Here is a 23617-nt window from a genome sequence, read left to right as displayed (position 1 = left end):
CGCACTGTGTGATCAGGTTGAGGGTGTCTCCCCCAACACAGGCATCTTGAGTCAATTGACCCAGTTCCAGCGGGCATTCTTCCGAAGAGGAGTTCCAGGCCCCCCGGGCATAGCGCTCCGCGGCTCGACAGCGCTTCAGAGCGATCCCCAACATATTACTCAACTCCGGAGGCCGGTGTGCCCCCACAACGCCACCCCTCGGTCAGTGGGCTAAGTCAGTGCTTGCCCCGTGCCAGGATTTTCAGAGTGATACTCGCTGTGCCACTTCAGTCAGATCAGAGCACCTCTCGGGCCAGGGCAATCCCGCCAGTGTCCAGACGACGTCTGGAGGGAGCAGGATCCCAGGTGGCAATAAGACACCTCGGGGACAAGCAAGGGGCATCAGATATCCTGGGCTATCTTCAGTGAATGAGATCAGCAGTTTGTGGGGTGACGTCTGGTAGGTCCATTGATACTTACGAGTCTGGCAGCCCATATATACGTTCATCGTCACTGGGCATGTCGCGGGTGCTGGCCTCCAGGGTGGGGTCCGCGTCCAGAGAACCGCTGATTTCCGCTACCATCCGGAGAGCCTCCTGTTGTTCACTCTGGATGAGCTCGGCCGGGGGGCTCACTTCCGTCTCTGTGTGTGTCCGTCCCATCGGCATGGATCTTCGCCTGCGACGGCGACGGGCCCCCGAGTGCGCCACAGGGCCGACGTCAATGGCCTCATCTGGAGATCCGTGCCAACACCCGAGTCCAGCCAGGCCTCAACCGCCTCAGGGGAGTTGAAAAAGTGAGTCTTGTCCTGGGCCACCACATGTAGACGGGCCGGAAAGAGAAGGGCTCTTGTGGGGCATGTGACGCTGTCCCCCTACCTTCACGAGACACTCAATCAATCAATCATCAATTTGTATAGCGCACTACTCACCTGGTAGGGTCTCAAGGCGCTGGGGGGAGGGGTTCGTTACTGCTCGAAGAGCCAGGTCTTGGGTTGTTTCCTGAAGGAGAGGTGGTCCTGGGTCAGCTCTAGGTGGATGGGGAGGGAGTTCCATGTCTTGGCCGCCAGGTAGGAGAAGGATCTTCCTCCAGCGGTGGCTCTGCGAATGCGTGGTATGGCGGCGAGGGCGAGGCTGGCCGATCGTACCTGGCGGGTGGGTGTGTAGAAAGTGAGGCGGCTGTTGAGGTACTTTGGGCCCATGTCGTGGAGAGCCTTGTGTGCGTGGGTGAGGAGTCTGAACGTGATCCTCTTGTTGGCAGGGAGCCAGTGCAGGTCTCTCAGGTGGGTAGAGATGTGGCTGCGGCGAGGGATGTCCAGGATGAATTGTGCGGAGGCGTTCTGTATGCGCGGAGTCTTTTCTGTAGTTTGGCAGTGGTTCCCGCGTAGAGGGCGTTCCTGTAGTCCAGTCTGGTGGTGACGAGTGCCTGGGTGACTGTCTTCCTGGGTATCCATCGGAAGATCTTACGGAGCATGCGCAGGGTGTTGAAGCATGATGACGATACGGCGTTGACTTGTCTGGTCATCGAGAGGGAGGAGTCCAGGATGAAGCCCAGGTTTCGTGCGTAGTCCGTTGGCATGGGTGTGGTGCCCAGGGCAGGGGGCCACCAGGAGTCGTCCCAGGCGGAGGGCGATGATCCCAGGATGAGGACTTCCTTCTTGTCTGAGTTCAGTTTCAGGCGGCTGTTCTTCATCCACTCGGCGACGTCTTTCATCCCTTCGTGTAGGCTGGCTCTGGCGGTGGCGGGGTCATTGGTGAGGGAGAGGATCAGCTGGGTGTCGTCGGCGTAGGAGATGATGTTAAGGTTGTGTTGGCGTGCGATGGCTGCAAGGGGGCTCATGTAGATGTTGAAGAGGGTGGGGCTGAGTGATGATCCTTGTGATACGCAGCAGATGACTTTGGTGGCCTTGGATCTGAACGGGGGAGGCGGACTCTCTGGGTTCTTCCGGTGAGGAACGAGATGATCCACTCCAGTGCCTTGTCTTGAATTCCAATGTTGCTGAGACACTGTGCTAGGGTGCGGTGGCAGACAGTGTTGAATGCTGCAGAGAGGTCCAGGAGGATTAGGGGCACTGTTTCCCCGTTGTCGAGCAGGGATCTGATGTCGTCGGTGGCTGCGATTAGGGCGGTCTCGGTGCTGTGGTTGGCTCAGAAGTCGGACTGCGAAGGGTCGAGGGATTGGTTTGTCTCGAGGAAGGCGGCAAGCTGTTTGTTGACAGTCTTCTCGATGACCTTGGCAGGAAAGGGAGGCGCGAGATGGGGCGGAAGTTCTTGAGGTCGGTGGGGTCCGCTGTTGGTTTCTTCAGGAGGGCGCTAAGCTCAGCGTGCTTTCAGCTCTTCGGGAAGGTGGGGGTGTTGAAGGAGATGTTGATGATGTCCCGGAGTTGGGGTGCAATGACGGAGTCGGCCTTGTTGAAGACGTGGTGGGGAAGGGGTCGGTTGGTGATCCGGAGTGGATGGTGTTCATTGTGTGGGTGGTGTCTTCGGTGCTGACCGGGGTCCAGTTGCAGAGGGTGGTGGTGGGGGGCGTTGGTTCGCTGGTTGGGTGCGTGGTCTGTGCGCCGAAGCTGTTGTGTATGTCGGCGATCTTGCGTGGAAGAAGGTGGCGAGTGAGTCGCAGAGGTCCTGCGAGGGTGTGATGTCGTTGCTTCCGGCGTTGGGGTTGGAGAGCTTTTTGACGATGCTGAAGAGTTCCTTGCTGTTGTGCGTGTTGTTGTCCAGTCGTTCTTTGAATGTAGTCCTTTTGATGGTGCGGATCAGCTGGTGGTGTTTGCGGGTGGCGTTCTTGAGGGCAGTCATGTTTTCTATGGTCTGGTCGTGGCGCCAGGCTTTTTCAAGGGTGCAGCAGATTTTCTTGGATGTTTTGAGTTCGTCAGTGAACCAGGAGGCTTTCTTGCTGCCGGGTCTGCTGGGAGGGTTCTTCAGTGGTGCGAGGTCGTCGGGGCAGTTGGTGAGCCACTGTGTGAAGGTGCGGGCTGCTTTGTTGGGGCCCATTGCACTGGCGGGAGGGTTCTGGCTGAGGGAGGTGGTGAGCTTTTCGGCGGTGATCTTGCTCCAGCTCCTGCGAGGAGCCTGTTGCGGGTGGTGGTGGGTTGTGGTTCTTTTGAAGCTGAAGTGGACGCAGCTGTGATCCGTCCAATGAAGTCCGTTCGAGTGGCTGAAGGAGATGTGCTTGCTGGAGGAGAAGACGGGGTCAAGCGTGTTGCCGGCGTAATGGGTGGGGGTGTTCACCAGTTGCTTGAGTCCGAGGTTGGCGAGGTTATCCAGCTGGGCGGTGGTGTTGCCGTCCTTGTTGTTCTCCAGGTGGAAGTTGAGGTCCCCTAGGAGGATGTAGTCAGCGGAGGGGAGAGCGTGCGGGCTGATGAAGTCTGTGATGTCTTCGCTGAATTGGGAAGAGGTCCCCCCCGTGGCCGGGGTGTGGGGGCGAGGATCAGGCCATCGCCCTCTTTCCAGGGGAGGGGCACTATCGCTTGTAAAAGTTGGCAGATTCACTTTGGCCTAGTACAGGCGGTGGCCTTATAGATATTGCCGCTAATGTCCTTTTTTTGTCCAGCTCGGGGACCCCCAGGTGCGGATTCGGACAGTAGGGCCCTCCGGCCGCAGCTCGACCCCGGCCTCGCGTGGACACCCGCGCCAGCCAGGGGAACCGGCTGAGTCGCAGTCCGGGTGGGTGGATGTGTCTCCCGCTCCCTTCGACGCTGCCCGTCCACGCAGCGCGCCTCCACACTGATTCGGCGCTGTCAGGGGCCAATTCAGTTTTTCCGAGCCGCAGTCCAGAGGCTCTCCACCTCAGGCCCCAGCAGCCGGGCCCTGCGACCACAGCTCGACCCCGGCCTCGCACAGACCTGCGCGCCGGCCGGGAGAACCATCAAAGGGGGCAGACTGTCTTCGCCGCTACCGGAGCGGCTGGAAAGGTCCGTTCGTCCCCAAAATTGGCAAGGGCATAGGAAGCGCCCTTGTGCAGCTCCTCTGACAACTAGGGTCGATTCCGGGGAATTTGCACGGAGTACTGGCCTGTGGCAGGGGAGCTCAACTCGGAGCTCTACCCGGGCATGTCTGCCACCATTGCGCGCTTAGCCACGCCCCCATCCCACAACAATCTTCATTATTTAAAAGTAAATAACTACCGTTTGCTAGTAAGGTGAATGTGGGTATGATAGCAGGTGTTGGTGTACCTTTTAAAACACAGGCTAGATTAGGCGCGTCATGGTTGCAAGAGCCATCCAATTTGATATTCCTACACACTAATGAGTGATCTGGTGTTGTTGTGCAATCCTCACCATTCGAATAAACCTCTTTTCCATCCCTCAGGCACCTATAGGTAAAAGGTAGTGACTAAGCTTCATGGAGATAAGCGTTGCCCAGAGGTTCATATCTGCCAATTGCGTAGTACTTCATGCAAGCTTCGAATTTGAACAAAGGAAAAGGTAATGTTATTAACCCATGGACTAGCCACACAGCTGAATTTGTTTCGGCCACAGAAAACGGCAAAGGTTCTAACTTTTCAATATGTAACATAGAAAAAGTTGCATCTTTCATAGACATAAAATGTTGCTTGTCAGTCAAGTTAAAAGGGGCAAACAAAGGTGATGTGTTCATGTAATGCCAAGGAACTTTTCCTGCCTTTAACGTTTGCAAAGTCCATGCAAATTGCATAAAGGAACGCAATTGATTTTGACCATGGTACAAAACAGAGACATTTTCTTGCACAATATCAACAAAAGATGAAACAATATTATCTAATGTGTAAATGCGGGATGAAAGCGTGTTAATGCTGTTGTCTACAACTGCCAGCACCTTTTCTAAATTTGCTTGATCTATAGCTCTTAAGCGGGAAGCAGCCTCAATCTGGGACAGTTTCCAAACTTCGTTGTAAATAGCATATATCCACCTTTTGGATCTGCCGGAAGCAGGGCCCTTGACAAAATCATTTAGATCAACATCATCAGTCAATTTAGATAAATGAAGCATAACTGACGCTAAAGTGGAGTGTTTGAGCCAATTCTGACATAACTTGCCCACGGAATAGGTAGTCACAGAATGGTCACTCTCAAAACGGGGATCCACCCTAACCTGTGTGTAGCCAGGGGCTAAACCCAGAAAACGATGTTGGCAGGAATCTGCACTTTTGTGCCACAACAACTAACCATAAGGATCCAAACTGGATATGTTAAAAGTAGAATTCAGCAATAGGGTCTGTAATTTTCTAATAGAAAAACTGGTATTATTATCCCAACCGGGGTATTCTTCCAATTCTGGAATAGAAGGAGCATTTCATTTTTTAGTAGTAGCCAATCCAAAGTAGGTGGTTTGTGAAATAGTAGAATTCAAAAACAACATATGGTTCGGGATGAGGCATGCACGATACAAAGCCTCAGTGGCTTGCACTTGCCAACTTTTAGAACCCCAAACAGATTTAAGATCAATAGTAGCTTTCCACAGTTCCTAGCCGCCAATAGCCAATTGGTCAAGAAAGGACTTGAAATATAACAATTGGGTGTGGGTAAGTCTAACTTTGGAAGTGGACTTTTCGGTCATCTTAAAATAAAATGCATTGGGATTTGATTGATTAAAATCAGTAAAATAGGTGAACCTCTTTAAAAGAGAACTGGAGCTGCCTTCAATAGGAGCTGGGCAATGTTCCCATTGCGTGTAATTAACCATATTCCTCCTGATGTTTGCCTTATGCAGGTATGATCGCCAAAGTGTTGATAACAAGACAAATAACCATAATTCGCCGAATCTAAATATAAATCTTCAGCATCAAAAGCAGCATAATATTTCACTGGTTAGAGGCAGCAGACCCGGAAGCAGAAGTTGGCCCGGGACCAGGGTTCAATTCCCGACGCGGCAGGGTTGTGGACCAAGGTCAGCGGACTCAATAATTCTCGCCTCGGTGCCTACTCTAACCAGGGGTCCCACTCAGCAACTCTAGGCATTAGCTTGCTTAATCTCCACAACGGCCCCATCAACGCCGGGGATGCCTGGTTCCACCTTGGGGACTCCCAGTAGGGACCATTCCACAGGGAAAGCCAGGACGGGTTCCCCAGCGGTATACAGCGCCAGGACGCCGGCTGGCAACAGTGCGCTTTACAAGTAATACATTACATTATATTACATTATTTCAAATCTGAAAACAAAGCCTCTACGGCTTGAACATCCCAATCATCAGAGCGAATATTTTGTTAAATAACATCCCCCATCGAAACTCTTAGGACATTCGGGACATTTATAACCTCTGGGGGACCATGGATTTGAAATCGAACAGCATCCCATACAATCCCATCTAAGATGGGCCAAGCAGTAATGCTTACAAAAGTCAGGTCCCTCTTCAATCTGTGTGATGAGGAATGGGGTGCCAATGTTCCATTAATGTGTTGAATAGACGTTCTCTCTTCAACGTGGTGTCCGTTTACAATTCCGAAAAAATACACCACAAAACCAATTGACATGAACAAAAAAATTGAAAAGGGTACCAACCAAATGTAGGTCCAAGGAGGAATCAAACAATGTTTTTTAAACCATGTAGCAAAAACAGAGATTTTTGAAGGGGACTTTGATGTGGCAGAGTTAGTGTCAAATGAAAATCTGGACTCAGTTGCCAAACATATTTGTAGATCAGGCATCGATACGTTGTTGTAATTTGGCAGCAATTAGGTCAAGCATTAGCAGACGACATCCTGTATTTATAGACTATCTTGTCCATTTTGTGGAATCCATTTTGTATTTCTGTCAGCCATTTTGTTTGCCATGTGCTCGCCAGGTGCTCTATCCTACCTTTCTGTTAACTGCTCTTGAAATCTGCCTAGAGACGAGATATATTTAGCATCTTCCACCTTCGCACACATGCTCAGTTGAGCTTGCAGCTTCTGTAGTCTGTAACTGTCAGGATATGTCCACCAGAATTAGCAAACTGTTAGCTCCTCCCGCTTGTTGCCTGTACACTTTCTGTATGACCTTATATGTACCTATAACCAGCATTTTGTACTTGTACCGCCTTCATTTGAGTCCCTGTGTGGGTATAAAAGGATCAAGCTCCTTCCATTCAGTGTGCTACTTCATACATTACCGAAGGGTGCTGTGTGAATGTAGTTCCACCGCATGAGGTTTAATAAACTCTGTCTTTTCTATTCCAGTTTCTGTGCGAACTTCTTCCTATTGGTCTGAGGACTCTGTGCAGAGAAGGGAGAACCCCAAGCACTGGTAGGCCTTGATGAGGCCCACTACTACCAAGTCAGTAGTAGGGTAAGTATACTCAGTATCATCAAGATGATCATCAGGTGGGGTACTCAATAAAGGACTTGAAACAGCAGCCATCTCAATGGCAACGTCAGGCCTGGTGTTAGGTGCCAGAGCCAAAACAGAATGTCTCAGTATAGATGGACAAGAGACCGCAGGTGTCATACTAAGAAGAATCGGCCACTCTGTGTAATTTGACATTGTCAATGGAGATGTACCTTTTTTCCTTACGACCTGGAAGTGGAGGTAAAAAGACTGTTCTTGTGCCCTGCACGCCAAGTACAGGATCTGGAGCTCGATATGAGGGACCAAATTCTTTCTTGTTCTCGATCTTCTCTCGAACCAGTTCTCCAACCCGGGGTAGCCAGCCAACTACCGGAATCTGCAACGCAGCATCTGATGTGGAGGGCAAGTGTTCCTTTGCAAGACTTTCTCTCGTCTCTTGTAGATTCTGTAAAACATGACAATGTTCATCTACGTCAAAGGGGGAAGCCGCCGCTGTCTGGTCTAGACCTTCAAGGTCCGGGACGAACATTTTGATACCAAAGAGCATTTCATATGGGGTCCACCCACCCAGAGACCTTCTAGGGAGATTATTAAGTGTACGCTGTACGCTATTGAGATGGGCTAGCCAGTTCCTGGCAGTACCTATAACCCTGGCTGTCAAAGACTGCTTTAAATCACGGTTCATGCGCTCCACAACACTGCTGCCCTCAGGCCGGTATGGAGACGAAAACTTGACTTGGACCCCCAATGAACTCATGGCATCCTTGTACGCCTTAGAGGTGAACGCTGGACCCTGGTCCGAATGGAAGGTGCCACAGGCAAAAATTCCTACAAAGACACGCAAGTCTCTTATGACAGTTCGTGAATCAACGCTGCTGTGCGGCCAGACCCAAACAAAGTGTGTGCAAGAATCAACTGCAACTAAGATGTACTTATACGCAGTATCAGAGGAAAAAGGACCACAGTGGTCTAAATAAACACAACCAAGTGGTCTATTAGAAATGTACAACTGTGTCTGGGGCAGACACGCAGCAGTTGAAGGTTTAATCTGCTGACAAATTTCACATTGAAGGACATAATCACAAGTCTGTTTGTACAGACCCCGCCACCAGAAACGTTGTTGTAACTAAAATACAGTAGCCGAAACGCCTGCATGCGCAGACGCAACACCTTCGTGGGCAGCTGTAATCAGTGTGGACCTGTGGTCCGCGTTGGGAATCAATCTGTCACTGAAGTCCGGTATTTTCAGATAAGGAACTTTATCAGGACTTAAATGATAAGAATAATTTGAAGAAAATCCAGTAAGGTATTTACTTCCCTTCTTAGTAGCGGCAATTGCTGCCAAGATGTCATCATCAATCTTATTTTTAGAATGTCTAACTGCTGCAACCAAATATGTCGAAACTGCTGTCTTCGCGGCCTCATCGGTCAAACTATTGCCAACAGCATGAACTCCCACATGTTGATGACCAGGAGTATGAATTACATACACGAAGGGCAGCCGCTCTTTAAGTTCAGCCACTCGAACCCAGATCGTTTTATGTTTTATTGTACTACCTTTGGAATCACGAAAGTCATTTTGAGTCCAAAAGAACAGGTTTTCATTGTAAGACTGGACACAGTAGTAAGAGTCACTCCCAATGAGAATAGTCACACCAGGATCAGCGTACTCCAATGCAAGCATCAGAGCTTGGAGCTCTGCCAATTGGGCGGTACAGACCCCTAATGTCTGCATATGTACGACATCGGACTTGAATTCATTATTCACCATGGTACCAACCACAATGGCACAAGCTGAAACGTACGCATGCTTAGACCCATGCACAACTTGCGCAGAACCATCAGTGTAAATGATACAATGGAAATCATCCAAAGGGAGCATAGTCACCGGGGCAGGATGAACAAACTCATACTGCAAAAACTCCTGCGACTGTAAGGAGGCGTCAAAAATGAATGTGATATACGGAGACGTAAATGATGATGCCCATTGTATCCACGGTGGGTGTAAAGCTTTAACATTAGGTACACTGGCTTTCGTTACTGCCTCCAAGGCAGGATACGGGGTAACAACCAACATGCGTTTTCCCTGCGACAGTGCGCGTTTCTTTAGAATCGCCATTTGCACTGCAGTCAAAACTTTTTCCACAGTGGAAAACTGCATTTCAGCCGAAGTGTACAAGTGTGACTTGTAAGGGATAGGCACTGTGTCATCTTCGTTAAAAGTAAGGTATGTGAAACCCACCGCTGCATGGATGATTCTTATCACCAGGTTGGTGTGGTTATCACGAGTGAGTAAGAATTTAGATTCTAGCAGATCAGCCCGAAAAGATTGCAAAAGGACTGAATGTTCAAGCAGTCAGCACGATTTGGTAAAAGTAGGTTGTATCAAAGCATACAATGGCTTGATACGCTGGTAATCTTCGGGAATGTATGTACGCCCGAAATTCAAAAATCCCAGCAAGGATTGTCATTTTGTCAGTGTTGTAGGAGCGCGCAGCTGTGCGCATTTCTCCAAGAAGTGAGGAGCCAACCCTCTACCTTCATTGCCCAGGAACATCACTGTGTACTCTGCAATGTGTGACTTGGCAAAGTTAAATTTGCAACCGAAGTCCGCAAAATTACAAATTATGCGGTCAACGCGGTACAGATTAGTCGTCTATGAGATAAATGTCATCCACATACGAACACACATCTGGGTCAACTCTCTCTCGTAGAGATACGATACGTGCAGCAAACACACCGGGACTATTCTTATAGCCCATGGCCAGGCGTTTAAATTGGCGTTGTTTGCCACCACTGGTAAAACTGGTCCATTGGGAACTTAGATCAGACAAGTTAGGGGCAAAAAAAACATTAGATATGTCGAGTGTGGTTTTAAACCGTTTTCTCACAAGACCATCCAGCAAAGCAGAGCTGTGGGTATTCTGTACTGCACAGGTACGGTAATGTGAGTTTAAATGCCGGTAATCCAATACCAAACGGTACGAACCATCAGGCTTGGTTACAGTAAAAAGTGGGTTATTCATCGGAGACACACAAGGTTCAATCACTCCTTGATATTCCAATTGTTCAAGGATTTCTGCCACGGAAACTTTTGCTTCACGCCACATGGGATATTGAGGTTGAGGCTGTGGCATAGACCGTAAGGGAATCTCGTGGTGGGGGGAGAATTTATTCCAACCTCAGTGAGTACAGTACAAAGCCGGCGCAAGGACCTTAGCCCACTCTTCTGCAAAATTCAGCGCATACTCCTTAGACACTGTGTGCACGAAACTGGGGAGGATAACCTCCTCCCCTCTCGGACCTGCGAGAACAAAAGGTGGGGGCCAGTCAGCCTCCGCTAACAAAATGTCATATGTAGTTGTAAGATTTTCCCAACGTACCCCTTTTATGGTACGTTGTATGTCACCTTCAATTAAAAGATCAATTTCAAAAAGCCTATCAGGGGAGCTACTCTAGTATCAGCTGTCTCAACAACAATGAATTGGTCAGTCGCAGTCACCTTCAGTAGTGGACGCAGGACAATGGTAATCTCCGCCGCGCTGTCCAACAACGTCAGCGCCCATGTCAGATTCCGAAGCTGCGTTCTCACTATCTGTGGCATATCTCACTGTTAAAGCGGCGACTTTCTTTTTCTGAAACTGGGGTCTTTTCTGTGAAGAATCATTCTGCTTGCCTTTTACGTCTTTCAGGCGGGGCTGGTCGCGACTCTGCTGGCCACCCCGACCTCTGCTGCCGCCTCCACCACCTAATGATGAGGCCGATGTATCCTGTACAGAACAAGGAGAACGTTGATCAGGAACCTGAAATCGATCAGGTGACTTAATTGTAGAGTGGTCGCGCAAATCATAAGTGCGCTCAGTAGACGCAGGCACAGGTGACGCGGGATGGGACTCCTGTTTCTGTTGTTGTTTTCCCTGTTTTTTATTTTTGTTCCAATTTTGCTTTGGAGCTTTGGGTTGAACGTCTTTCTCAGACTTCGAACCCTGAGGTTGTTTTTTATCTTTGGCAGAAAAGAGCTTGACACCCAAAGTATTAGGGCCAATGGTCTTTTAAGCCGCCGTGATAATTCTTGGTAACTGTCGGGTTTGTCAGCATCGGGGACATCCCGCAAGGCATTAGCCACTTGGAAGTTCACTGCATCTCTCTTTATATTAGAAAGGACAAGATCGGAAACTACGTCAAATGTCCCAATTCAACCGCAGCCTCAGGTCCGTGCTCGTCTTGAACACGGGTAATGACCATCGGAAGGACAACCATTGACGAAGCACCTCATGTACACTGCCGCAAAAATTCTACCCCATGACTCACTGTCACCGGCTTCCTGTACCAAGTCCTTGGGTAAACTATTTGTAAGAATCTGTGTTTTTCCACGGAAGTCAAATTAGGAAAAACTGACTCCAGCTGGTCAAATTTCTCGGCAAGCCAAAAAGGCATATCATCCTTATCTTGGGGACACTTGACCATAACCGCATTAACCATCACGGGACTAAGCTTCATTCTGCTCGGTCCAGCTGGAAGCGCGGCAACACCCTGGAAATTGCAGGTGATATATTGAACTAGGGCCCTGATAACACTGATAACAGAGTTCTATAGGGGCCGCAATTTAGCAACGGGGACTACCCCGCACGAGGATGCGGGGTAAATCCATCCAAAACAGGCCAAGCAGCGCCTGGAATGGACAAAGGACCCAATCTAATCACTGTTACACTGTGGGGAAGGACGCATTCAAACCAAACTCGGTGCTGCCATGCAGAAATAGGAATTTCCTGTGTCCTGTAAGGAACATATTCCAAGGGCAAGGCTGTGTGAGTATAAGTGTGAAACACCTGAGTAGCCGCATCCACTGGAGGAAACGTCACCCATGAGTAGAAAAACTCAAACAGGTAAGCAACCTCAGCACTCACCACCAAAATACCTGCCATGCCCTCTAAGCCAACGTTATAAGCCTGCAAATGATTGCGGACCGCAATGCGACTATGCTGCGGTATGTCAACGTTAGCCGTAGCGACTCAGAGAATTAGAGGTACAATGTAAAACAATGTAGCACAACTGGGTAGTAATTCAAAAGGAAACCATTTTGAAAGATTCAAACTTGAAAAGACCTATGTAACTATAGGTAGGTTTATTCGTCACCACTGTTAACCGGAAACAATAGTGAAGGGGTTAAGGACTGATATAAGTACTACTCAAGCGTCATGTAATAAGACCACCATCGGGTGGGCGCCATGTTGCAGGGATTCTGCTCCTACACAGAACTGTGCACAGAGACTTGGGACCTCAATGAATTAGGGTGTGCTAAAACTCACCTTAGTACCCAAAATCCCCTACCAGACTAGCATCAGTGTCACATTGGCTCTTCGTCCTATAGCAAAAATACCAATGATTGAACAACCCAGAACATGCGACTTAGGCTACCGCAGGCAATGTGGAAAACAAGAACACTCTTTCGTTATACTCTCATACCAGTCTAAAACAGGGAGTAAAAAGAGACACGAGCAAGTTTAAAATATTTATTTCTAACGCCGTGTTCTCATGCGCTGCACCTTAGCTAATGCAAGCAGACATATTATTAGAAACAAGATTGTCAGCATAGTTACTATTCCATAAAATACAAAGGGGGGAAGCATGTTATAATGCTAAACGGAAACAGGTTAAATATATACCCTTATTTCACCCTCCCTTGCTAGTAGGTTATTTTATAACTAAAGAAGGTCTCTTGGGATTACATAGGCACCCCAATCCTTTGGTATTTAGCAGGAGTGGATCACATCGAATTCTGCAAAAGCTCTCAGCATACGAATGTTCTCCAAGTGTGTGTGATCATGCCTACGCAGTGCATTATTAAACGCGCCAATATCAGAGGTTGTCGCAGCTGCATATGTGTTATGTCTAGAACGTGCGCTGATCAGTCCGATCAACAACCACAGTGTTGAAATAACCTTGAAGGCCTCAGCACTCACTGTTCAAACTAAGCTTACCAAGCAAGGCTACTAATGTAGAAAAATATGTTAATTTAGTATGAAGCAAAACACTCTGCTAAACTGTAAATAATTAATAAAGTGAGCGCCATGTGCAAAAGGCAGCAGACATGGAAAAATGGTGTTTAAACTTCTAATATGCTTGTGTCAACTTAACACTGTGTGAATGCAAGGCTCAGCCCCACGACAATTACACAGAGAGGAAGAGGGAGAATTGTGCATAAACACAATGCACTTCAGACATGGGGCGGTCACTTCCAGATATTCGGTTACAGGGACATTGCAAGAAGCTCAGAGAAGCAGACAGCAGTGCCAAGCAACAACTTGAGTTGGTGTTCTGGCTTGCCCACACTTGCCTCAATTTCCCCCCTGGCCATTTCCGTTCCTGCATCTTGTTATTTCTTCCTTCCTGGGTTCTCCCTGGTCCTTGGATTTAATAGATCAGGATTGCTGTGAGTATCCCAAATCGTCTTCCCCTCCTTGTGGTGCATGGTATCTCCAGTCTTTGTGGATGCTGGGTTGGTATCCAGGTCTTTGTAATGTTTGTCTGAGCCACCTCCTTCATAAAGACTGGTAAACAGTGGAGTTATTTGTTGACATTGATGTTCAGACCTTCTATTCACACAGGTAGGATTGTGATGTTGCCTTTCTAGTAAGATGCTAGAGTTGTTGAAAGACTAACATTTACATCAGAGAATGCTGTCCTAACTAAAGCAGCTGAAGCCTGTGTTTGTTTCTAATCTCTCTTCTCAGTTCCCCTCATTTCTAAAGCTGGGTTTGCTGCAGTCTAGCTAATAAGTTAGAGGTTCAATGAAGGTGTGGGGTTCTCCATGGAGTCAGATAGTTTGCACTAAACACCCAGAAACGCTTGTTCACGAACAAATCTATTTTATTTTCTTGTGTTCATGGGGAGTTCAGCTGAGACTTCAATTCTAGAGAACAAACATTTAAAGAGGAAGCAAAACAAAGTTTTTCATGAAGCACAGGACAGCGAATAGATTCGACAAATTAATATTTTCCAATTCCTGGTGGAGTACAAACACTAATTTACCCCCTTAGCTCACCTCTGCTTCAGTGAAGCTTGACAGGGCTGACATATCCAGTCCAGCGTTCCAACCACTGGATCATAGCAGCCAGGCCTTTGAATTCTGTAGCATCAAAGGTGAGTAATGAATGCATAAGCATCTGCAGATGGGCAATTCCCATTTGAACTGGAACTTCTTCCCTCTTGAGATCTGAACAGCTCCCTCCAGGTTACAAATACATTTAGACAGCCACTCAAAACTTGGCTTTTCCGACAAGCTTATAATTATTGTGCCTCAGCAGTCTGTTCCAGTGAGTCCTCTATGCCTTAGCGCCATGAAACTGATTGATACATGAGAGCTTAATAAATTCCGGTAACATAACCGGAACAGGAGACATTCTGCTCCTGCTAGAAAGATGGTATTAAGATGGCGGCTGGTGAGGAGCTTTACGAATGAGCTCCGAAGGCTAGTGATCAAAACGCTCTATATATCCCTGTAACCCACGCGAGCCCCACCGTAGCTACATCTATACTAATATAATAAAAAGAGAGCCCAAACCTTTGAGGCGGGTAATCTCAGGAACCACAGCACCAATCACAACACCCAATACAGCGTTGGAAAGGGCAGTTGCAGCAGAAGGACATAGGCTATGCAGACGCCCACCATATACATTTAAAAGGTAAAAGAACCGTGCCAGCAAAGTAGTCCCTTGTGGGCGTGTCTGCGTTGTGCTGTGGGCGTGGGCTGCCGGCGTGACAAACGCTGGGGGCGTGTGGTAAGTTCCGCCCTTCATGCCATGTCTCATATCGTGTGCTAATCCCACCCTGCTCCCTTTAAATACCCCTGCACCCCATAATCATAACCCACCCTTCCTCCTTAAAATACCCCAACACCCTTAAACAATAACCCATCCTAACCCTATAAATATACCCTGTACCCCAAAACCCAAACCTATCCCTAAACTCTAAAAATACCCCTGTACCATCAAACCTAGCCCTGAACCCTATAAATACCCCTGTACCTCAAAACCCAAACCTACCCCTGAACCCTAAAAATACCCCTGTACCCCAAAACCCAAACCTAGCCCTGAACCCTAAAATACCACTGTACCCCAAAAACCAAACCTACCCCTGAACCCTAAAATACCCCTGTACCCCTGTACCCCAAAACCCAAACCTACCCCTGAACCCTTAAAATACCCCTGTACCCCAAAACCCAAACCTACCCCTGAACCCTAAAAATACCCCTGTACCCAAAACCCAAACCTAGCCCTAAACCCTAAAACTACCCCTGTATCCCATAACCCAAAACTATTTCTGAACCCTTAAAATACCCAAACACCCCAAAACATATACCTCAGTACCCCAAAACATATACCCCTATACCCATACTTACCTTATCCAAACATTAAAAAAACATGCTTTTACCGTTCATGCATGTACAACAAATTTTGTTGTAAATGTATGCGAGGTAAAAGCATATAAAATGTAATGCCATGCGTTATAATGGCATTGCGGAGTCATGGTACTTTCGTAATAAAAGTATGCGGAGTGATGGTATGCGGAAAGAAAGTTGCGGAATAATGGGTGTTTACCCTCCCCCGGTAAGTACATTGGTGGCATGGCGGCCCACATCTCCAGCAACATACACATATTTTTTCACCACCCATTTGAAAAATGCACAGGCCTCTCTCATTGATGGCCAGCACCGACATACAATTTTAGACACACCTCCCGCCACAAGTTCTAGAGTTGCGAACCTTTGAGCTGGGGAGCTACGTTCGAATCTCGGCATCAGCTCAACATCCTGTGATTCCAGGCAAATCGCTTTTTCTCCCCGTGCCTTCCACAAATGAATGTGTTCTTCTGTAATGTAAATTGTGCTCATGCCATGTTGTCGAGTTCGCGCTATATAATATTGCAAGGAAAAATAAAGTAGGGAAACTTGAGTTCACACACTACTGAATGCGCACTCTTAAGTGCATCAGCAGTGCACTGTGAATCGGAGCGTTTCACAGGCCTGTCACAGATAAGAAATGCTATCAAAACGAAATCCTACAAAACAATATACTACTGACCGGCAGCAATTCATACCCGGACAACGTCGGAACGGGCTGCTAGTACTGGAATAAAAAGAAAGATCACAGGAACATAGGATATAGACAACGAAAACACACTATTCCAGCAGAGATAACATTACTGATCGCTCACTTACCGGAAAAGAAATCCGGAGCACAGGACGGCAGGAACTGAACCCAGAAGTAGTGTCGCCCATCGTTCATTCACCGAAGCGGGTCACTAAAACACAGGACAGCAGTAGTTGGATTCAGCTGTAACAGAAGACCCTTGTTCAAGCATTCCCACATCTCCTGTTGCGGACCAAGACCCCCCCAGGAGACAGCCATGATTGTTTGTTAACCTCAGGAGCACCTTGCCCGCACCCGGAGCAGAGAGGGACAACAACCTCCCCACTGGCCCGGTAGGCAGCTGCGAGAGCTGAATCTCCCACCTGAGAACCCGCACTACGTCCAAGCGCAGGAGCGCCTTGCCCACACCCGGAGCAGAGAAGGACGACACCCTCCCCTCTGGCCCAGGGGAGAGCTGCGAGAGCTGAATCTCCCCCCCCCCCCTCGCCCCCCCCCCCCCCCTGAGAGAAGCCCGCAGCAACAGACGCAGTGCGAAAATGCGGCATGGTAGAGTTCCGAATCATGAACGCGACATCCCCCGCACATCATGAGGCAGTATATCGGGCCTTCGCTAGATCAACACCACAGGTCTTTAATCAGGTAACGACCCACGCACCCTCCCTCCATCCCACTTCCCAGCCGTACGCATAATAAAAAGTACTGAAGGCCAAGCCTGTGCTCAGTGCACCCCCTGGCTCCCTCTGCAGCAGGGACGTAGGCTGTTGCGCTGAACGTCTCCTCGCGACCTCGCTCTCATGCTGAGGGGCATTGAGTAGACTGATGATAATGAGCTGCCTCCTTTATAAGCAAGCTCTGCGCCCATCACAAAATAAACTTTTTCATAAACGTTCTGATTTCGCCAGGCACTCACATAAATAAACTTTTTGGTTTCACTGCTGCTAACCCGTGGGACCCAAATCCTCATGTGTGACCCCATAACTCAGCGGGGATTTGGGTGGACACACTTCAATTGAACATTACAGGCCCTACCATTTTGTGCCTGAACAGATCAACTTCAAAATGGCAAAATGTATGTGCTAATTAAATGAAGGACCACTCACTTAACACCATCACACGAACAAAGACAGAGGACTAATAGACACAGCACACAACCAAACAGAAACAAAAGACCAAGCTCGATCTACCCCCCACAGAAACAAACAGAGGACTAGTTCAAGGTAAACAGATTCCCTCCCGAGCACTCAATTAAATTAATTTGTAATTGAAAAATTCAAAAACCACTTCAAATCCTGATTGGCACAAGCACAAAAGTCCAAATTCAAAATACGATATCCCGGAATTGATGTTCCAACAACGTTTATTGCTTCACATTGAGGTTCATTCCAACAGACAACTTGTATCTTCCAAACGATGCAGCCAACACGTGTTTCGTCATGATTACTGTACACACATTGACTTCCTCAGGGCTGCAACCCAAATAGACAAATAATATTCATAAATATATGGGACCCCTTCTTCAACCATTAACACTCCTCAAATTTTAAAGTCGAAAGAAGATAATATAGTCAGAAGGTCCCAGTGGAAAATAGAGAAAATACGAAAAGAGAGAGGAAACCCACAACAATTACATGCATCACCTATTGCATGTGGAAATATTGATTGTCCAATACCAGCTAAATTAAGGATTCATAGACTTTCTGAAGTCATTTGAATAATAATAATGTACATAAGTAATGGTCACCTGTTTATTCTGCATGTTCAACATGAGAGTATGTATCCTGTGACACAAGATGCATTCCATTCATGCACTCCTTTCCAAACTTTCATAAATTTGCATACAATTTTTCTCGAATATTCAATGATTCATTTATTTGTGGTAAAGTTTTTGTTAGAAACATATCATTGTTTTCATGATTGTTCAACATATTCCATGTCTCAAAATTTTTTTTTTCATGATGCTAGTATTGCCCAATGCATTTCAAGCGTATCGCCCTTCCTCAGGGAACTTCCATTAAATCTTAGTGCATGGAATCTGTCGTTCGCGGTGTTTAGCGGGGTAATGGTGCCGTGGTGCTTCCCTCGCTAATCTCGGCGTGCAGCCGAGATTAGCGAGGGAAGCACCACGGCACCATTACCCCGCTAAACACCGCGAACGACAAGGGAAGGGCGATACGCCGAAGGAAATGGCGGCGTGAGCCCGGAGCTCCGCGCCCATTCCCCACGATCATCCTGCCTAAAGACGCAAGGCGCCCAGGGAAGCCCCGGAGAAGAGGGGATCCGAACGCGGGGGCTCGAGGAGCTTGCGAGGAGCCGCCGACGGGGCTGATTTCCCGAGTGCAGCCGCCGAGGATTGGAATCGCCGGAGCAGAGGGGCGCGAGAAGAGGCTGATTGCGCTGCGGCTGGCCCGGCCGTTCATCGGAGCCCGGCTCTGCGGCTAAAAACTGCCGCCGGCTGAGAATCGCCAGGCGGTGTCCCCCGGGAGCTGAGAGACCAACGAGAGTCCCACCCGCGGCTTCGGGGAATGGCTGAACTGACGTGGGCGGGGAAGTCCGGACGGCTGCACAGACTAGAGAGGGCCGCCCGAGTGTGCCAGCAATCAGCACCGGAACGGAGGTCGGACCGGTAAGGCAGGGACCCGGAGGACGAATCTGCCCTGAGCCCTCCCCCCCCAGAGAAAAACGGTGGGTGGAGAAGCCGAGCGCTGCACCAGTGAAGAGGGGGGGACGAACGGGGGCGGCAAGCTGCCCGGTAAGACCCGAGCACCTCCCGGCACTGAGCAGAACGCTGGAGGAGGGGAGACCAGGCACGGAGGCTGGAGCTACCGCCGTTAAACACCACGAAGAGCGACATTGGCCAGCCAAAGTACTGCAGGGGTGCCCAGAATCCACGTAGGGGCAGCTGGCTGGGGCCGATCTGCCCACGCCGGGCGGCCTGCGGAGAACGGGGAGCAATGACTGATCGCTGGTGATCGGGGGAAGGAAGAAGCAGGCGGTATCCCCCCGATAACCCCAGATATAAGCAGCGTAGCCCACAACTGTAGCCGCAGCGAGCACACAGCGGGGCTCCGCCGCCTGCTAGGGGGGCCCGTGGGACGACAGGAAGCCTGCGGAGTAGCCAAACACTGGGCAGGGACTTGTGGCGAGACGCTGTGCAGCATGGGGAAACCGAGAGGCAAACAGGAGGGAACGGCGACCTCGGAGGCAGAGGAGAATGACTCTAATGAACCCACTGATCTGCTGCGGCTGCAGGATCGCATCCTGGAGGCCATAACGGCCACGCGGGATACGTTGCAAAATGACATTGCGCAGGTGGCGTCGGGGCTGGGCCTCCTCCGAGCGGACCATGATAAGCTGAAAGACAGGGTGAAAGAAGCTGAGTTCACCCTGAAGGACCTGGCTCCCGCTCATAAAACTCTGGAGAGCAAGCTTACGGATGCCCTAGACCGAATCCAGGTCTTGGAAAGACGGGCTGAGGATGCAGAAAATAGAAGCCGACGCAGCAACGTGCGAATAGTAGGTGTTCCGGAAAAAGAGGAAGGGAACGATATGGTGACCTTTCTAGATCATTGGCTTAAGACTGTGGTAGCACCAGAGGGCCTATCGCCATTCTTCACCTTGGAGAGAGCACACCGAGTCCCGTCCGGACGGCCTAAACCTGGACTGCCACCAAGACCAATTGTAGCCAAGCTGCTGCACTATAAGGACAGGGATCTGCTGCTGCAAAGAGCCCGGGATGCTGGCCCATTTCAAATTGCGAATCACAAAGTCACACTATTTCCTGACTTCACTTTTGAAACGCAAAGACTGCGGGCCTCCTGGGGGCGCTAGGTGGCGCCAGACCAAGATGGCCGCACCGATGTGAGGCTCCCGCCGGACCGAGCGCTCCAACCTCTCCTTCAGTGATCCTGCCCTGATAAATCCGCGTTTGCATCGCACCTACACCTGCCTCTCATCGCGCTGCTCACGGCGATCCCAGACTCGCCCTGTTTGTGCTGGGGCGGCCCGAGGTGCTGCTGCGGTGTTCCTCCTGTCCGGCTCCTCTCCCTCAGGACAGTCCGGTGCTTTGCAGCCTTGCTGTGGTGGTCTGGAGGTCGGCCCACGGCGGAGTTCCGGCCTGCGGTGCACCTGAGGACTACATCCGATACCCCGGGGGGGGGGGGGGGGGGGCATGACTTCCCAGGTGAGAGCTGCCCGATTTCTCCTTGTCTCTCCTGCTGCTGCCCGGACCGCCCTCCCTCCCCCGCCACCGCTGCTGGGCCCGACTGCGCCGCACTGTGTCCTTGGCGCTCGGACCTCCCGCCATCTTGGGCTGACTGCTGCGGGGCTGTGGCGGCTGGGAGCGGTACCAACGCTGGACTTGCCCTCCGTACTTTGCCCCCCCCCATACACCCAAGGCATTGACTGCACCATCCGCCTGGGTTCCTCCTTTGGAGCTGGATTACTCTTGCTGCCTGTGCTGCAGACGCCCGATCCCGGGCTGAGACTGGGTCGCACCGGGCCTTGCCTTGTGGGGTTGCTGCATGGTCCTGTACCCTTCCTGGGACATATTTTCTCCCCACTTTGGACCCCCCCCCCCCTCCTCTGCCTGGCTCGTCTTCCCTGCCGCACTGCATGTCTGACTTGGCTTTCTGCCGGTCCTCTCAGCTGGCCTCCCCCTCCCCCCCTTCTCATTGCCACTGCTGCTAGATCTGCGTCCTCCACCCCTGTGCGAGAGGCACAGACTCGACCTGTTGTGAGGCCTGCACAGTCGGTGGCGCTGCGTAGAACGCCGGTCCGCGGTGCTGCCGCTCCTGCAGGGCTAACATCCTCGCTGGCCCCCTGCGGGGGTACCATTTGGAGGGCGGCCTGGGCCTCCTAGCTGGGCTTCTCACTACTGCCTGCGAGTGCACGGCCTGAAGGACATTGTCTCGGCCTCCACCACCCACTCCTTTGCGTCCTGGCGACTGCTTCTCCTCCGTCGTCTCGGGCGCCCAGGGGAGTCATGGGCCGCGGTGACGCCAGGCAGTCCAGGATCCCTTTTGAGACTAAAAAGACTCCAAAATCGACGCCGGAGCCTGATGGGGGCCCGGCCTCCCAGGCGCCTCCGGATGAGGACTGGAGGGCATTGTTGCTGGGCCTGAAGCAAAGCCTTGTTACTATTGACACCAAGATTGATAACATCAACACGCGCATGGACAGTGTGGTCACCAGGCTTGAACAGCATGACACTCGTCTTAAGGACACGGAAGATAGGATCTCTGTCCTGGAAGATGGCGCCACCTCGACAAGCAACCAAGTCACCCAGATGGACAGACTGCTTAAGCTCATCGCAGATAAGAACGAGGACTTGGAAGCGAGGTCTCGGCGGAATAATGTACGCGTCCTGGGCCTTGCGGAGACCACCAACACTGGTAAAATGGAGACCTTTATGGAAACCCTCCTTGTCGAACTGTTTGGGAAAGAATCCTTCTCGTCGCACTTCATTGTTGAGAGAGCCCACAGATCACTTGCGGCGCGCCCACCTCCCGGAGCGCAACCTCGCCCCGTAATTGTTCGCTTTCTGAATTATAGAGACAGAGACTCGGTGTTGAGACGGGCAAGGGAGGTGGGGACTGTGCATTACTGTAACACCACTCTCTCCTTCTCTCCCGATTTCACCTCCGTCGTACAGGAGGCCAGGCGCAAATTCACGGCGGTCAAGAAGAGGCTCCAGGCGAGGGAGATGTCATATGCTATGCTCTACCCTGCCAGACTGAAAGTCACGTTTCAGGGTAAACATCACCTCTTTCAAAATCCTCATCAGGTGGAGGACTTCCTTAAGAGCTGCAGAGGGGAGGGGGGGGGGTGCTGATGCGGCTCGGCGCAGATCAAGATCGCAATCACCATTGTCGCAGCAAGACTGAGATGGAGCTGGCAGACAGGGCTATGTAAATCACTTTGGACACACTTGGGCTGGTGTGATTTGTATTGGTTACTAGTTTGATGCAGGGTCTCACTGTCTAATGTCACATGCCTGCGCTCGGTCACCCGCCTCCGTCCCACGTCAGACGACAGGTTCACCTGTGGTCAGTGGGTGTAAGTAAGGAGGCGGTTTTGGCGCGTCTGGGGCCCCTAGTTTCGGTCCCCCCAATGGGCGAACCCCTGAGCACTTCTTCCTCCTGGGAAGTGGTTTTGTTGTTCTACTCTGTTTCGAGAGTCACTGGTTTGGGTTTCGGGGTACTGGGTGGGGGTTGAATTCCCGGCCAGTTGGGGTTGCCGGTGTGGGTGGGAATGTTTTTTGTTTCCTTACTGACGACCTAGCCGTACGGGTTGTGTTGTACCTGGATGGGATGTGGGGGGGTCATCTGCGAGACAAGCTTACTGCGTTCGGAACTTATTGTGCTCTGGTCTTCATCGATGTGTTTTCATGCTACAGGATGCTACTTTTGTGTGAATGGGTGACGTAGAGAATATGTCACCGGTGCACCAACTCCAGCTGGTGTCGTGGAATATAAGGGGGCTGAATGACCCAAGGAAGAAGAGGCAAATCTTAGGGTACCTTGACAGGCATTGTATTTCCATTGCTATGCTCCAAGAAACACATTTACGGTCGGATAGCTCGCCCCTCTTTGCATCTAGATGGGCTTCTTGCAGGGTCTTCTCCTCCTACTCTAATTATACCAGGGGAGTCACGATCTTGGTACGGCGGGGCGTAAGGTTTGTGCCTGTGGGTACGGAAGTGGACTTGGGGGGGGCGATACTGTATGGTCTGGGGGACGCTACACTCTCATTCGATTCGCCTTGCATGCTATTATGGCCCCAATATTGATGACACTTCATCGCTGCTTACATTATGGGGGAAAATTCAAACCCTGGGCGTGAGCCATGTGATCCTCGGTGGCGATTTCAATGCCGTCATCTCGCCGTGCATGGACCGCTCTCACCCTCAGGCGGTACACTACTCTCGTACCCAGCGTGTCCTCTCTTCCTTTATCACGGACCACTCCCTCATCGATTCCTGGCGGCACTTGCACCTGTCCCTCAAACAGGGCACTCACTATTCTGCTGTACATTCCACATGGGCGAGATTAGACTACGTGTTCTTATCGGTGGGCCTCTTTCCCTGGTTGACCAAAGCTATTCTCCTACCCAGGACCTTCTCCGACCATTCCCCGGTCCTCATATCACTTTGCATCCCCATTGAGACCTCCCCGTATCTTAGCTGGCGCCTCAATCCCTCCCACGTTGCTGAATCCGAACTGAGGGAGCTGGAGCGCATTGGCG

This window comes from Lissotriton vulgaris, chromosome 1_1, assembly GCF_964263255.1.
Source record: "Lissotriton vulgaris chromosome 1_1, aLisVul1.2, whole genome shotgun sequence".
NCBI lineage: Eukaryota > Metazoa > Chordata > Amphibia > Caudata > Salamandridae > Lissotriton > Lissotriton vulgaris.
The sequence above is the reverse complement of the archived record's forward strand: the minus strand, read 5'-3'. Positions refer to the sequence as shown.